The sequence below is a fragment of the Haemaphysalis longicornis genome, unplaced genomic scaffold (genome assembly GCF_048455015.1).
Source record: "Haemaphysalis longicornis isolate Haplotype H1 unplaced genomic scaffold, Haemaphysalis longicornis Haplotype H1 scaffold_3, whole genome shotgun sequence".
Classification (NCBI taxonomy): Eukaryota; Metazoa; Arthropoda; class Arachnida; order Ixodida; family Ixodidae; genus Haemaphysalis; species Haemaphysalis longicornis.
Genome location: NW_027526335.1, coordinates 235,964,918 through 235,979,672, shown reverse-complemented (window position 1 = coordinate 235,979,672; position 14,755 = coordinate 235,964,918). Strand labels below are relative to the sequence as shown.

Genomic DNA, 14,755 nt, shown 5'->3' with positions numbered 1-14,755 from the left:
TCGTTCAGCGCTGACTCGTCCTCGCTTGAACTCTCTCTCGAATTCTTGAAGGCGAGCGATTGCAGATTGCTCATTTCGTCCGAGCTGGTTGCTTCTTCCGTCCGGCTAGCAGGCCGCGATGTTTGGGCTTGTACAAATGAAATAAAAGGCATTCATTGCTTCTTCTGTTCCTATTCGGTTTTTAAATCAAGTTTACACTATTTTCCCTAGCCTATGTCTAACAAAAAAGTATTATTGGCATAACCGATAGGCATGACCTTAATTTGGATATACTGAAACTACTTACCCGCTGAGCAATCAGTCGACAGTGGTGACAGGTCCGGAGGACGGGCGCTGTCGTCAGGTAATGGTTGTGCAACAACGGCGTTCGTGTTGTCGGTACGGGATGGACCAATTTCTGCAAAATTCGCACCGTCCTTAACTGTCTCAAAATGCCACTTTTAAAATGCAAAAATGTATCAATGAAATATCAATTATTACCATCATGGCCTGTGCCTTGCTCTGCGCGATGACACTGTAGGCCGGGTCTTTCAGAAGAAATATCTGGTAGCGACAGAGAAAAGCGTAGAAGCAAAGAGAATTGTTGAACGGAGGCATTCACACAAACAGAACTCGTGATTATATACAAAAATATGTGCATTATTATACCTTGACAATCTCTGCTTCCAAGGCATGCACGCTTTGGAGCTGGTAGAAAGAAACCACTGATCTTTCTTTGGGAGCCGGGCATTGCGTGAGGGCTGGGATCAAATAAAAGAGCCGTTAGTTGACGCTGCCCACACCTAACACACGTCGGCATGATCAATGCCCCAGTTCGTTTGGTTTTGTTGCACTAACAGTGCAACATGGATCGAGCTGAACAAAACTCAGCGTTGATAGACCTCTGTCCTGTTTCTTTTTATGTTTTGAACAGTTTGTGACCAGTACGAAAGAAAATATAGAGGCCAAATATTTTATTGTATAGAAAAGCGGTGATCCGTAATCCGAGGGCTATATCAATTTGAATAATGGGAACTTAAATTGCATTTGTATTAGGAAATGTCGAGCAGCATGTGGCTGTTATAATATGAGAGCTAGGAAGTATTTTTAATTCGGTAATTCGGGTTCGGGATATTTTATGGCCTATTTAAAAAAATCTGAAAGACAGCCCAAAGGCCCCGAGACCCCCCCCCGTGGTGGCTGTCATAGACGTCGACATAGAAACGTTATTTAATGTTTGCAAATAGAAACATTCGTAGCTTGACATTGCTCCCCTCCCCCCGCCCGATTACGAGGTCAGCAGCTACATAGTTGTAATACCACATGAGAAAACGTATTAAAAACATTAACATAAAAACACATATGTGAGAAAATCACGGGATGCTTCGGTGACAAACCAAACTGTTAAAGTTCTCCCACTCGGAGAAAAGAAAATGGCGTACAACAGTGAAATCATAAATAATTCAAGCAAAGCTATTCACATCAGAGAAAAACCAAAATTTGCATGCTACAAACACCTATACAACACTTGCATGGGAGATGTACAACTCGCAAACAATGGAAACTGAAAAAAATAAGAAAGGTGGTAAAGTTAAAAACAAACGCTACATTAGCGACAATGGCGCTCAAACACTACGCTATACATACAAATCAAGCCCATCTTTGAATGTAAGTCGATTTCCACTGCTCATCCAAAGTTTCGGGACAATGTTTTGCATCAAGTGGTCGTCATAATTTGTTCTAGTGGGACGGAGAGTCTAATAATCAGGTCGTCTCGTGTTGTAGGAATGCTCTTTAACGGTTAGGTTGGACATAGTACAAATAGAAAACGTTTCCCTTATTCTTTCAGCAACCCACGCCTTCCATAAACGGTAATTATAGTAATTGTTCGTGTTGACTAAACCAAACTATTTGAACAAAGATCTAGTTGGCTTGTCTGCTGCAACGTTGGGTATAAATCGAACAGCTTTATTTTGCACCTAGATATTGTAGGAATATTTGTAACCGTTGTTGGGCCCCAAACAAGAAAACAACAGTTTAAGTACGACAGGAACAGCCAATAATAAATGAGTAGCTTTGTATTCGTCCGCAATAGGTCACTATTTTTGTAAAGCAATCTCGTTACTCTCGACAGTTTGTTGACAACTTGGTCAACGTGCAATTCCCAAAGCATGTGTTCCCAAACTACTCCTAAGATTTTTAAAGCTGGCTACAATCTCTACAGGACACGCATTTAAAACTAAATATTGGTTTTTATTGACATATTCACCTTTTGCACCAAAAATAACTGCCTTAGATTTTTCAGTGTTATTCTTGAACCCACTGCAACAAGCCCATACGGCTAATTTTTCAATGACCTCATTACCTCGTTGGAGTAATCTCTCGCTAGCCTCTTCTGCGATAAACAAACTCGTGTCGTCGGCGTAAATTACGAACTTCACTGACGGGTCTATCTGCACAATGTCATTAATATAAATATGAAATAAGAGCAGTCCTAGAATACTGCCCTGGGGAACACCAGAACATGTTTCCTGAATATCCGACTTGCAATTGTATTATTGTCACAAACTGGGAACGATGACTAAATTATAATGTAATAAGGCTGAAAGCCATACCTCGAATAGCATAGAATTCCAGTTCATGTGCAAGAAGATTACGATCAAGATTTACGATCAAAAGGAAACAGTCTTCTTTTTCTACATCAAGCGTAAATATCAAATCGTCAAAAGAAATAAAAACAAACATCAAGTAAAATTCATGACCTAGCTAAATAACGTTCGACTTTCTTACCGGGTACCAGCAATGCTCTTTAATGAGAACTTTATATCATAATTTCTTTTCGTTCTCCGTTCACGTCCATCAAGGTATTAGCGCGGATGCATCTTGCTTCTAAAAGCCTACAGTATCTCACCGATCTTTATGTAGTAAACTCGGTCTAAAAGTACTGCCAAAGCCGTTACATGCTGATTGGAGGAAGTAGAACATAAGATCAGAACAGGCTGTCGCGTCTCAAGAATTAAGGGCAACATGTGGATAAATTCATAAGAACGTCCTTTCCAACGCCTAAATGGAAAATGACGACTATTTTGCTCACAAACTGCGCCAACGGGCCTAGTGAATTTGTAGCGTAGCGTGTATAAGTGACTGATTGTCTATGTCCAAAAAAGGAAGACTAAACAGGCCTACCGAACTGATAATAATTGTAAAGGACGGTACATACCGTAGCGAGCGCAGTCTGCCGGTCCGGTAGTAGGGCCGGTCGCCGTCGTGCCTCCTGTGCGAAGGACTAGTGCAGCTTCGCACAAGCTGAACTTGCTTATTTAAACACCTTGTGACCCGCCGCAGGGCCTTTTAATCTGCCCATCGTTTCGTGGTTTCCAACGTCAGAAAGTCTCCGCAAACAATGCTGTCCCATCGGAAAAGTGACAGGTCCCCTCTCTGCTGCACCACCCTCAAAAGAGGGACACGCCTTGGGCGCACTGCAAGACTGCATACCCACAACAAACTTACGCTCAATGCCCTTGCCGGTTAGAAAAAAACGCAGGAAATAGGTGAGGAAGGGGGGGACACACTGCAGCACCTTACAGGATGTTTAACGCCGCCGCGGCATCGTTCGCGCTATTTTCGCGCTATTCTTTAAAGCTAAAGGACCTGGCCCACGTGCGAGCCCATCCGCCGCCACAATACGCATGCCGCTGGATGCGTTGAGCTAAAGTGCCGCCATACGCGTTTTACATAGAAACACTCCGTTCCTCCCCATTTCAGAGGGCTAACACGCCGTGCACGAACGTGAGGACTGCACACCTATAATGTACACAGAACGCTCCTGCGGTTTCGACAAAGACGTGGAATAGAGGGGAGAAACGGGTGGCACAGAACAACTGTTGTTGGCGCTTCTGCACGGCGGCGCGGCATCGTTTGGCGGCTTATCTTGCCGCCAAACCACCACACATGCCGGTGGGTGCGTTAACCTAAGGTCGTCCACGTGGCTTTTACGATGACGCGCCGAATTCTCCGTACTTTCGAGAGCTATGGTCATCCATCGCAAGAATGGTCGTCTGTCTGCCGCCTCGGCTTCTGGTGCATGGTAACATTGTCCGCTCCGTCGCCCCTTCCGGTGCAACACAAATACGAAATCCTGCTCGCCGGTTTCTCTTCAGTTTCACCCATCAAAAGCTGGTGTACCTCGCTTGCCGCCGTCACTTACTGACAAGCATTACTGATAAGACAGAAAAAGCTCGGCGTCGCCTTTCAGCCTCGGTAGCACTCCTCAAGGATCAATAGCAGTCGTTTCTAGTTTGTCTCCTCCACTCACTCTCAAGCCTTGCTTCCCCCGCCACGGCGTGACGAGTCAATCCCCTTTTCCGACCAGACTGACTTGGAGCTGCGCGCCCCTCTGCCGCTTTCTCGCGCCAGGAGAATGACCCCACCAGGCAATTATCGTCTCTTTGCTGCCGCCTCCTGTGTCTGCGCTACCGTAACCTCGCCACTGGCAGTTAAAGTAAGACACCATTAGCTATTGTATTTCATGCGTTTCCCGCAACACGCCGATGGGGAACGGTGAGTGCTTCTTCGTGGAAAAATACAGAGAAAGAGCCCGGATGGATTTAAATACCCGATTAAAACAGAAAAGCCGCCAGAAGAAGGGGTCAGTTCGCGACCCAAAGGTTCAAACGGCTCGTCTCGTCTCTCTGCTGCCGCCGCCTGTGTCTGCGCTACCGCAGCCTCGCCACTGGCAGGTAAAGTAAGACACAATTAGCCATTGTACTTCATGTTTTCCCTCGACACGCCGTTGGGGAACGGGAGGGCGCTTGTTCGTGGAAAAATACGGAGAAAGAGCGTGGATGGATTTGAATACCGGATTAAAACAGAAAAGCCGCCAGAAGAAGGGGTCAGTTCGCATAGTTATAACCCGACCCGAAGGTTCAATGCACTCGTCTCTTTGCTGCCGCCGCCTCCCTACAAGCAGGTAATGTAAAGCACCATTACTAGCAGTGGCGCAGCGCACCTACTGGGGGGGGGGGTTCTTATCCACAAGAAGGGAGATCAGCCTCCTCTCGGTGGTGTGTTGGTTGTTTACCAAGGTAATAGTTAACCGCATAAGCGACAGCCTAGATTTCCAACAACCGAGGGAACAAGCCGGCTTTAGAAAAGGACGACAGATCACATCCATGTCATCAATGAAGCAATTGAAAAATCAGCGGAGTATAATAAACCCCTTCACATGGCATTCATAGACTATGAAAAAGCGTTCGATTCGCTAGACACCGCAGCAGTGCTGGAAGCATTAAAAGACCAGGGAATCGAGGAGACTTACATAAGACTCCTAGACGACATATATAAGGGGTGTACGGGCAGGAAAATCCTCCACACGAAAAGCGAAAAGTTTACGATCAGAAAGGGAGCACCAAAATTGTTCACAGCATGTCTGGAAAATATATTTAGGAAGCTTAACTGGGAAGAGGTGGGATTACGGGCAAACGGAGAATTCTTGAGCCATTTGAGGTTTGCGGACGACATAGTCTTGTTCAGTGAGACTGCAGAACACCTGTAAAAAATGCTTCAAGACCTAGTCAGAAAGCTGGGCCATCGGATTAAAGATAAACATGAATACGTCTAAAGTAATGCTAAATAAACATGCTGGAAGCACTCTCTTCCGCCTAGGTACCGAAATACTAGAAGTAGAAGATTATATCCATCTTGGACAGGTTGTCAGTGCTGACCCTAACCACGAGAAAGAAATCTGGCCCAGATAGGAATGGGACGGGGTGCATTCGGCAAGCACCCCCAAATATTCAAAATTAAGCTACCTCTATCACTAAAAAGAATAGTATACAACCAATGCGTACTACCGGTGTTGACATATGGGGCGGAAACTTGGCGCCTTACTAAACAATTGGAAAGAAAACTTAGGTCGGCTCAACGAGCCATAGAACGAATAATGATAGTTACGAGTAACACTTAGGGACAGGAAACGAAGCCTCCTGGATCAGGGAACACGCTCGAGTAGAAGATATCATAATTCAAAATAAGAAGAAATGGACTTGGGCAGGCCATGTAATGAGACGAAATGACAACCGGTGGACCACCAGGGTAACTGAGTGGCTACCGAGAGACGGGACCAGAAGGAGGGGAAGGCCGGTAACTCGATGGAGGGACGAAATACGAAAGTTCGGAAGCAAAGAATGGACTCGAACAGCGCAGGACAGGAGCGGATGGAAGTCAATGGGAGAAGCCTTCGTCCTGCAGTGGACTTAAATAGGCCGATGATGATGATGATGATGTTGTTGGTAGTGGTGGCGGTGGCAATTATTCCACGTCGCGATGCTGAGTCAGTACAATACCTATTGTAACCCCGCACAAGAAACGTCTGAGACTGCAGGCCTAGGGAGACGAGAAAACAGCTCCCGCTTTTTTTTACCTCAGCGCAAGTTGCAGCCACGCAGACCAGTGTCAGCGTGTCGGTTCGGTAATCCGTGGCTGCAGCTGTCACGTTTTGCGAGTATTATCAACGCAAAATTGGCTACTCTCACGTCAGTGATGGAGCCAAATTTATAGAAACTTGGAGACCGTAAGTTGCGCAAAAAAATGTCAATGAGGCAGGAAGTAGGGGGGGCCGATCCCTGACATAAAAATGCTTGGGGGGGCTCTGGCCCCCCTTGCCCCCCCGGTTCCGGCGTCCCTGGCCAGACTGAAGTCTTCCCTGTACCTGTTTGGGTCCTTTTCCCTTTTCCAGCGTCTCTTCTGGTTGTGTTCTACTTTTTACATTCTCCTTTGGTGTTTGCGAGAAAACTGTTTCCCTTTTCCCGCTCATTTCTCTTTATCTTATCCTTATCCTTTTTTCCTCTTTTTCCATCAGTTTTTATGCCTTCTGGCAGAAAACGTGCCTAAAAGAACCTTTCTGCCAAATTTGGCTACTTACTAACTCGCGGTCAAGCAACTCTGTGTCTTGTTCCCTCTTCTTTGTGGCGTTCTGTACTTTTCTCTTTTTTCCTGAGGCCGTTCGTTCGCCAACTTTTTTATGCGACCATTAACATAATTTCGTGACTATTTTGCCACAAATTTGATAGAAATTGGTCAAACCATTCAAAAGTTATAGTGATTTTGGTCGGTCAGCCACTTGCCCCTCAAAGAGGTGCAGCCATATTGGGTTGCCACTGGGCTTTGGCAAGCCAAACCAAAAAGCTTTTTTCTTCACAAAACAGCTTCCTGTAATCAACCGCGTATATTTTCCTTCTCAGGGAAGCATTTGCCACCACTGAACAGGTCGTCGCAGCCTTATTTTAAAAGTTTTCGTCTTCTTATACTTCGAATTAGGGTTAACAGTCCTCATCTTGTTTACGCTCTCGTTTTGGTATTTTCCAGGCGATTTTCGCGCTGTTTTCAGTGTCACAATTTCGCTGAAACTTCCGATGCACTTTAGTAACAATGAGAGATGGTTACTCACTGTTTTTCTCTTGATTTTCGTATCTTGACTCAGAGCTTCTTTTCAGTAGCCCGAACAAGGCGATGGCGCCGATGATAGTAGATAGGGACATTGAGTAAATTGGCGTGGGGGAAAGAAAAGATGGTGAAGCAGAAAGCAGAGAAAAATAGAAGTGTAGGAGAAAGGTAGAAAAGGGGTGAAGAGGAAGATATGTTGGTAGAGAGATCTACCATCTGTGAAACCAAGCCCAGGGAGTGGGCCGGCAAAATGCGGCATTTTATTAAGTTCCAATGGTGTTTGTTCGAATTGTTCGACTGCCCCTGGGGGGTGAAAAACCATGCCTCGACTCATCCTGGCTGGGCGAAAATACACCCCCCAGGGAGATAGGAATGGTCGTCACCTCTTCTGACCAATTCCTAATGATTGGGGAAGATGATGGCTTCGTCCCGGTTCCAGAATGGGGGTGTCCATAGGCTCTGGTTGGCTCTTGCAGTCTTGCACGGAAGGCTGCATGTTCCTGAGAGCGGCGGCGATCAACTTCGGCTTTGTTGTGGCCCTTCTGGCTCCAGCCCACCTTTCCAGTTGTAGTCTGGTCGTTCCTCCAACCTTGTCGTCCCCTGGAATGAGCCAAAAGAGTGTAAAAGGCCCCCCCCCCTCCCCTACGTGAAGCCTAGGGGTCTAGGCCTAGTGCGGTGACTTTTGAAACTGCTGCGCTTTTGGAAGTACCGTTCTATCGCGGGGAAAGATTTTTTTATAATATTTTTTTTTGTTTTCTTGTTTTGTAGCCTGTTCGCTATCCCCTTTCTGTAATGCATATAATGAACAGAAGGGGATAGCTCCGGAAATGTGTGGTAAATGCCTCTGCAATGTGCAGTGTTTAGGAAAAGTGACCCAGGAGGGTGAAAAATTTGTTAGTATTGGACGCTTGACAGGTTTACAGTACATGGCCTTTGTCCAAAAAAGTGTGGTTATATGTTGAGGAACAAAACGAAGAGAAAAAAAGAAAAAAATACGAAAAAGAGAACAAAAGAACAAGAGAAAGAAACCATAAAAGCATCTATATGGCGCTGTTAAGTACGCAAAACTATTACACACTTTTCCTGAAAGGAAAGGTCTGGCGCGGCAAGCCAAGATGAGCTCTCCTCCATGCCCTAGTTCGCGCCAGCGGGTCCCTGCAGGGGTGCTGCCGGGCCCCTGGGCGTCCGACCACAAAGGGATCTCATTGTGTTGGCCCCGAATCTGCCCATCGGCCAGCGGCGGCCTAACTGCCGTATTCGGTGGGGTCGGCGTCCCTCGAGCCGCAAGAGCGGCGGCAACACCGGCAGTCCGGTGTGGGCCACAGCCACCCCACGTTGGGTCGGCAGGGCGAACTTCTAAGCTGTGCCATTGTCAGTTGAGGGGCCGCACTTTTGAGATACTCCGCCTTGGGCTCATTCCTCCCAGCTGAAGCATCAACGACGATTGCATTGATCGTGTGGCCTATGCCTCGTGTTTTCAGAGGATTGATCCCCCAACCCATACGACTGCCCCCTGCAAAGGCCTTATTTCTGCTTTTTGCTGCTTTGTTTTCCTGCTCAATGCGAGCCCCTGTTCCATTATGTCGAGTTAAGCGTTTGCTGTTCAGTCCAGCGGAGTAATGGTAGGAAAGAGAGTATTGGCTGATACTAATAGTAGACTGTAAGTGAAGCATAGGACCTATCCTTTGGGAGAGGGCAAGTCTATAAGGCCTTTAGGTTAATGTGGTCCACCATTTCGCCTAAAATGGCAAGCGATGCTTTACTCTTCACTATTTCTGGCTTTGCTTCAATGATCCTGCCATGGTGCTTTTTCTTCAGCTTTGCTCTAAACTCTTCTGTTAACGGGCAGTCTTTTAAGAAGTGGTCCATGTTTTCTGCCGGTAGCCCACATTGACATTTGTTGTTTTCGCGGATTCCAAAGCGGTAAAGGTAGAACGGGAACCTTCCATGACCAGTTAAAGGGGCACTGACACAAAATTTTGAAGGCGAGATAACGTCGGAGATAGATTGGTGGGAACACATATACATCATCTGCAAAATATCAGCGGCGAATACAGCCTAGAACATATTTAAAATAAATTTTGAAGTGTGCGAAACGCAACCGAGCAGCCAGCAGAGGACCACGCGCAATTGTAAATAAACAACATCCAAACACGTCACGAGTTTGTGTTTGCCGCTTCCGCACTACCGGCGTTTTACGCGGGCTCGCCCGGCTCGCCGCTCCAATCGGAGGGCCGGAGGGCGGAGCTTCTGCTCTCGAGAACGAACGACCCGATCGTTGGCGGCGGAGGCGCCGTGATTTCGTCAGCTAATCGGGCAGCTGGCCGCGACCAAAGTTCTACAGCGATTCCAGGCACTCTGTTTCTATTACTGTTTATTACCATTGGATGCGAAAACGCGCCGGAGGCACGAAAAGCCCACTGAGCTAGCCGCACGGTCGCTGTGCAGGCGGCGGCCACGGCCGCGAAGTGGCCCAGGCCGGCGCAGGTAGCTCGAGTGATAGCTTCTTACCGCTGCACGAAATTGTCCCCAAGTCCCGACCATAGTGTCTTACATGAGAAAGGAGTTAATGATGCGATGGCGGGTTGCATTAAAAATTGTAATCTGCACCGCTTACGAGAGCGGCACTCGAATATCCGCCGCAGTGCTGAGCCGAACACATCTGTAGGCGGACCTGTAGGCAGACCGGCCGGCTGCTCCCAGCGCGCGTCTTGCCACCCAGCGTCTCGAGCGTCGCGCGTCGTTCTTTAGCCGCGGTAGCATTTGCACTCGCAGCGCCTGAGTCACATCCACGGTCGCTTTTTAATTAAGCGCCTCACGAGAAACTGCCGTCGATGCGGATTCGACAGTGCTACGGCGGCTCTGCTCTGTGATATCCCTCCGACGGTCACGTGGTCAGCTTTGTTCACACAAAATCCATCGTTTCGCGGCACTCGCTGAAACCGAAACTGCGACTGGCCGCATTGAAAATGCCTCTAATTAAACAACCGTCGCACGCTGAAGCAAATGAGGTTTCTACAGGTTATAAGTAGGTCACTAGCTACTTATCGCAACGAAAAAAACAAGATGCTAAATTTTTGTGTCAGTGCCCCTTTAAGGCTTGTGAGGTCCGGCGGTCACTAGGGAAGTGGTCCGGTATGTGTTTGACATTTCTAATCCATTGGTACAGTTCCAAGTCTTTGCCTTCCGTAGTCCAGATGCTGTTCCATTTTTCGAAGATGTTCTTGGTAAGCTGTTCGTTGATAAATCGTTTAGTTATGGGAATATTTAGTTTTTTGCCAGTCGTTATGGCTTCTTTAGCCAGTTCATCTTCTAGCTCGTTGCCTCCGATTCCACTATGTGCTTTTACATACGAGAATTGCATCTGAAATTTTCCGCATATACTCCTGTATCTTGACTTGATTTGGTTGACCAGCGTATTCCTGTTTTCATAATTTGCCATTCCCCGTAAGGTTGACAGGCTGTCGGTAAGAATTTGAACCTGTTTTTGGGTTGAGATATAGTCTATGGCTTTGAGGATTGCCACCCCTTCAGCTTCAAAATTGTTGCTGTAGTTTGGCAACTTCATTTGAAGGCTGTGTACTTTGCGGCCTGTCTCATCGAATACCACAAACGCTGCTCCCACCCCTTCCTCGCTAGCCGAGCCATCTGTGAAAATCTTGAGCCCTTCTGTCGGTTCTGACCCATTGTCGAATGCTATACTAAGTTCACTAGGGTGATGCTCCCACGAGTCGAATTTCGTTACTATTTGCTCTCCCCGGAACTCGGTTTCCTCCCATGTGAAAGGTGCTCCCTCCTGTTGAATTGCGAACATAGTGTCTCCTTTCTCAATGATAAGGTGGACCGGGGGTACTCCTGCCATTATGTTGACTGAATTGTTGGGAGCTGTTCGATATGCCTGGGTTATTTTGAGTAACAAGAACCTCTGCATAGACCGCAGTTTTCTTATCTTGTGTGGATGGTTCGAGTACCATACCGGCGCTGCATACACGATTATCCGTTCGATAGCTTTTTTGTACACATCTATCAACTTCTTGCCCGTAAACCCCCAGTCGGGGCCCGTGAAGACGGCGAGATTGTGATTTAGCTTGCTCACTTTGCCTTGTACATACTCCAGGTGTGGTAAGAACGTAAGTCCAGGATCGAATATGACTCCAAGTATTTTCAAGAGTTTTTCTTTTTTGATAGCTTGACCATTCAACATCACCTTAGGGGCTTTGCCAACATCACCAACATTTTACTTTTCGCCATATTAAAGTGGACTCCCATTTCCGCTGCCCACTGTTCTGCAGCTGTAGTGCAGAGGCTGGCCTTTTGCTCCAGTGCGTTCCTGCTGTGTGTCACCACTGCTATTATCACATCGTCTGCGAATGCCGGAACATGAGCCCCTTCTGGTAGTGGCCTACTTAGCATAGATTCCATCATGATGTTCCACAAGAGTGGGCTGAGAGGGGATCCCTGAGGGGATCCCTTAGCAATCTTAAACTCTAGGTTTTTGTCGCCTAATTGGTATGAGAGCTTCCTGTTCCGTAATCCGTCTATACACAGTGCACGCAGTTGATCAGGCAGAGGTATTCGTCTATGTATTCTGCATTGATTGAGTGGAATGCGTTCGAGATATCGAGTGCTATTAGAATGGTAGACTCCCCTTGACATTTCGCCTCCTGAACAATTTTAGTTAGTGCCTTTAATGCGTTGGATGTAGACCTGTTATGTTGGAACCCATATTGATGTTTGTAGGAAGCCACCCTTGTTCATGAAGTAGCAAGGGTTCATGAAGTAGCAACTTGAGCAACTTTTCCAAGACTTTTCCCAGGATGGAGTTGATGGCTATAGGTATCACACTTTTAATGATTTAATGATGTTCTCCCCTGGGTTAACCCCTGCCTTTGGAATCAAGGTAATTGTTGACATCTTCCATTGCGGTGGGAAGTGTCTAAGTCGTAATGCTGTGTTAAAAATATTTCTAAAAAAGTTCTGATGATAGTTATATAGCTTCTTGAAAAAGATTGAGCGTAACCCATCCGGACCAGGGGCGACTCTACTGCGCAAATTGCTGACGCAATTGTCCACCTCTGCATTTGCGAAAGGGGTATCATTGGGCGCCTCGATTTTCTGTGGATTCTCCGGAAACTCTGACACGACCGGGTATAGGTTCTGCATTATGTAAGAGATCGATTCCTCTGGGGGTTTTGGTGTATCAGGAGTCCTGTCATTTGATGGTTCCCAAGGTCATAGGGGTTTTAATTTTCTTTCTTGCTATTTTATATGGCAGGCTAGATGGGTTTCTCTTGGGTGCCGCCGAGCATAGCTCACCTCCAACTAGCTTGTTTAGCCATTGCAATGTTTTCCACATATTTATTGTGAGCATCATAGTACTTTTTCTTGTCGACCTCCCGTTCGGGTCCGTTGGACTTCTGGTATCTTTTCCGGAGCGCTATTGTTCTTTTTCTTTCAATTTTTAGGTCGACGTTCCACCAGGGCTTAGCCTGTTCATTGTTGTGCTTAACTACTCTTGCATATTTTTCCCGTAGGTGCGCGATCTTTGTGTACAATTTGTCGAGTACTGCCTCTAGTTCTGAAATTGTGGCAATTTCTGAATCTGCCATATTCTTAATCCATTCATCCTCTTTTAGTGCTGTCAGTACCTTATCTTCTCGCCTCGTTTTCGGCACTTCTTCGTTGAAGAGTTCAATTGAGATATACCTGTGGTCACTTGCCGTTGGAATGTCCAAGACCGACCAGCTTTCTATTTCGCGAATTAGGTTTGGGGAAATGATAGTTACGTCTATCCAGCTCTTACCATTGCTTACTGAAACGTGGGGAGGGAGGTTGTGTCGTTTCGAACGTACATGTTTTTGGAGATAATGAACTCTGCTAACGCCCTTCCTCTGGCCTCCCCATACTGTGCTTTTCGCATTGAAGTCCCCCAAGAAAATTGTTTTTTCGTAATAAAAGTTCTCGAGGACGTCCTCAATTTCTCCCAACGTTTCATTAATGTCTCCTCGTGGGGGTGCGTAGCAGTTGGTGACGAGCACTTTATGTTTGTGCCAGGTAATTTCTGTGGCTACCATTGTTTGACGGACCCGAGTCATGTACTATTGTAGCGACTTTTGCTTTACCATTTGCTTTAATTATCCGATGTTTTAGTGGGAACCCGATCAGTTTATCTTGAAAAAGGTATGGTTCCTGAACGAAGCTGATGTGATGAGATTGTTCTTGCTGGTAAACATTTAATACTTTGTTAGCTTTAAGTGCTCTAGCTAAGTTGGCCTGGAGTAATTTCAGCGATTCCATCCCTTACACCCATGTCCTCGTTGCCCTCTCGACTTGTTGGCGGTACACCGGGCACCTATATCATTGCATGGAAACCTGTAACTGAAACCGTGGTCGCCACACACAGGGTAGACAGTTCCGTTGCACTGCTTGGTCGGATGGGGAGCGCTGCAGTGCATGCAAGTAGGTTCCTTTTGGAAGCAGTCTCTGGTGAAATGCCCATACCTGGCACAATTAGTGCAACGCGGGATGTTTGGGTTCTTATAGAGGGCGCAGACTGTCCAGCCTATCTGGATTTTGTTTTTGTTGAACATTTGTCGGCTAATCTGCTTGGACGCCTCTACCAGTAGAATCCTGGTGCCCCCTTCATTTACGGAGTCCCTCAGGACCTTGCACTCTTCCTTGTTTCCTTCCAAATCATTCTGCTCCAAGAGCCTTGATCCCACCGTGTCCGGCTCGACAGCCGGGTCGACCCCTACGAGCTTGTATACTGGTCTACGCTCGCTGCCTTGCTGGACGTTAAGCGCCCTGGAGGCCGGCGTGGCCGCGATGGCCGACGCCAGCTTGTCCAAACTTGCCTCGTCGTTCGTGATGACCGCGACCCCCTTGTATGTGGGCCGGATGGTCACCTTCTTCAATCCCATTGCCCTGGGATCGAAGGACCTGCTGACGTACTCCTGTACCTTCTTGGAGTCGATGGCCTGTGGATCCGTCGTCTCCACCAAGAGGACTTTGGGTGGTGGTGTTTGCTTATCTTCCTGTGAAGGTGACCCTGTCCGCGCGCCCGTGCGAGTGGTCTCCTTCATGGACAGGGCCTCCAGGTACGTCGGTTTGGTGGGTGCCATGTCTTGCTGCATCTGAGTCTGTCCCTGCAGCTGCCCCTCCAGGTTTGCCACTCGGATGGCCCGCTTCAAAGCGATCCCTTTCATCCTTTGGAAGGCATCCAGCATTCCCTGTGCTGCCCCCAAGCCTAATCCGCTGTTCTGCGCCCTCAGCAGGTGCGTCAGAAAATCCGCATCGGCCTTGTTTGTCTTCAGCGTCCTCCTTTTCTTCGCCT

The 14,755-nt window shown here is 47.2% G+C and overlaps 1 long non-coding RNA gene across 3 annotated transcripts in view; it reads left to right on the top strand.

The window, feature by feature from the left end:
* Positions 1 to 14,755, top strand: part of LOC144176070 (uncharacterized) — a 90,184-nt gene that overhangs the window by 70,860 nt on the left and 4,569 nt on the right. The gene's annotated exons all lie outside the window — the stretch shown is intronic.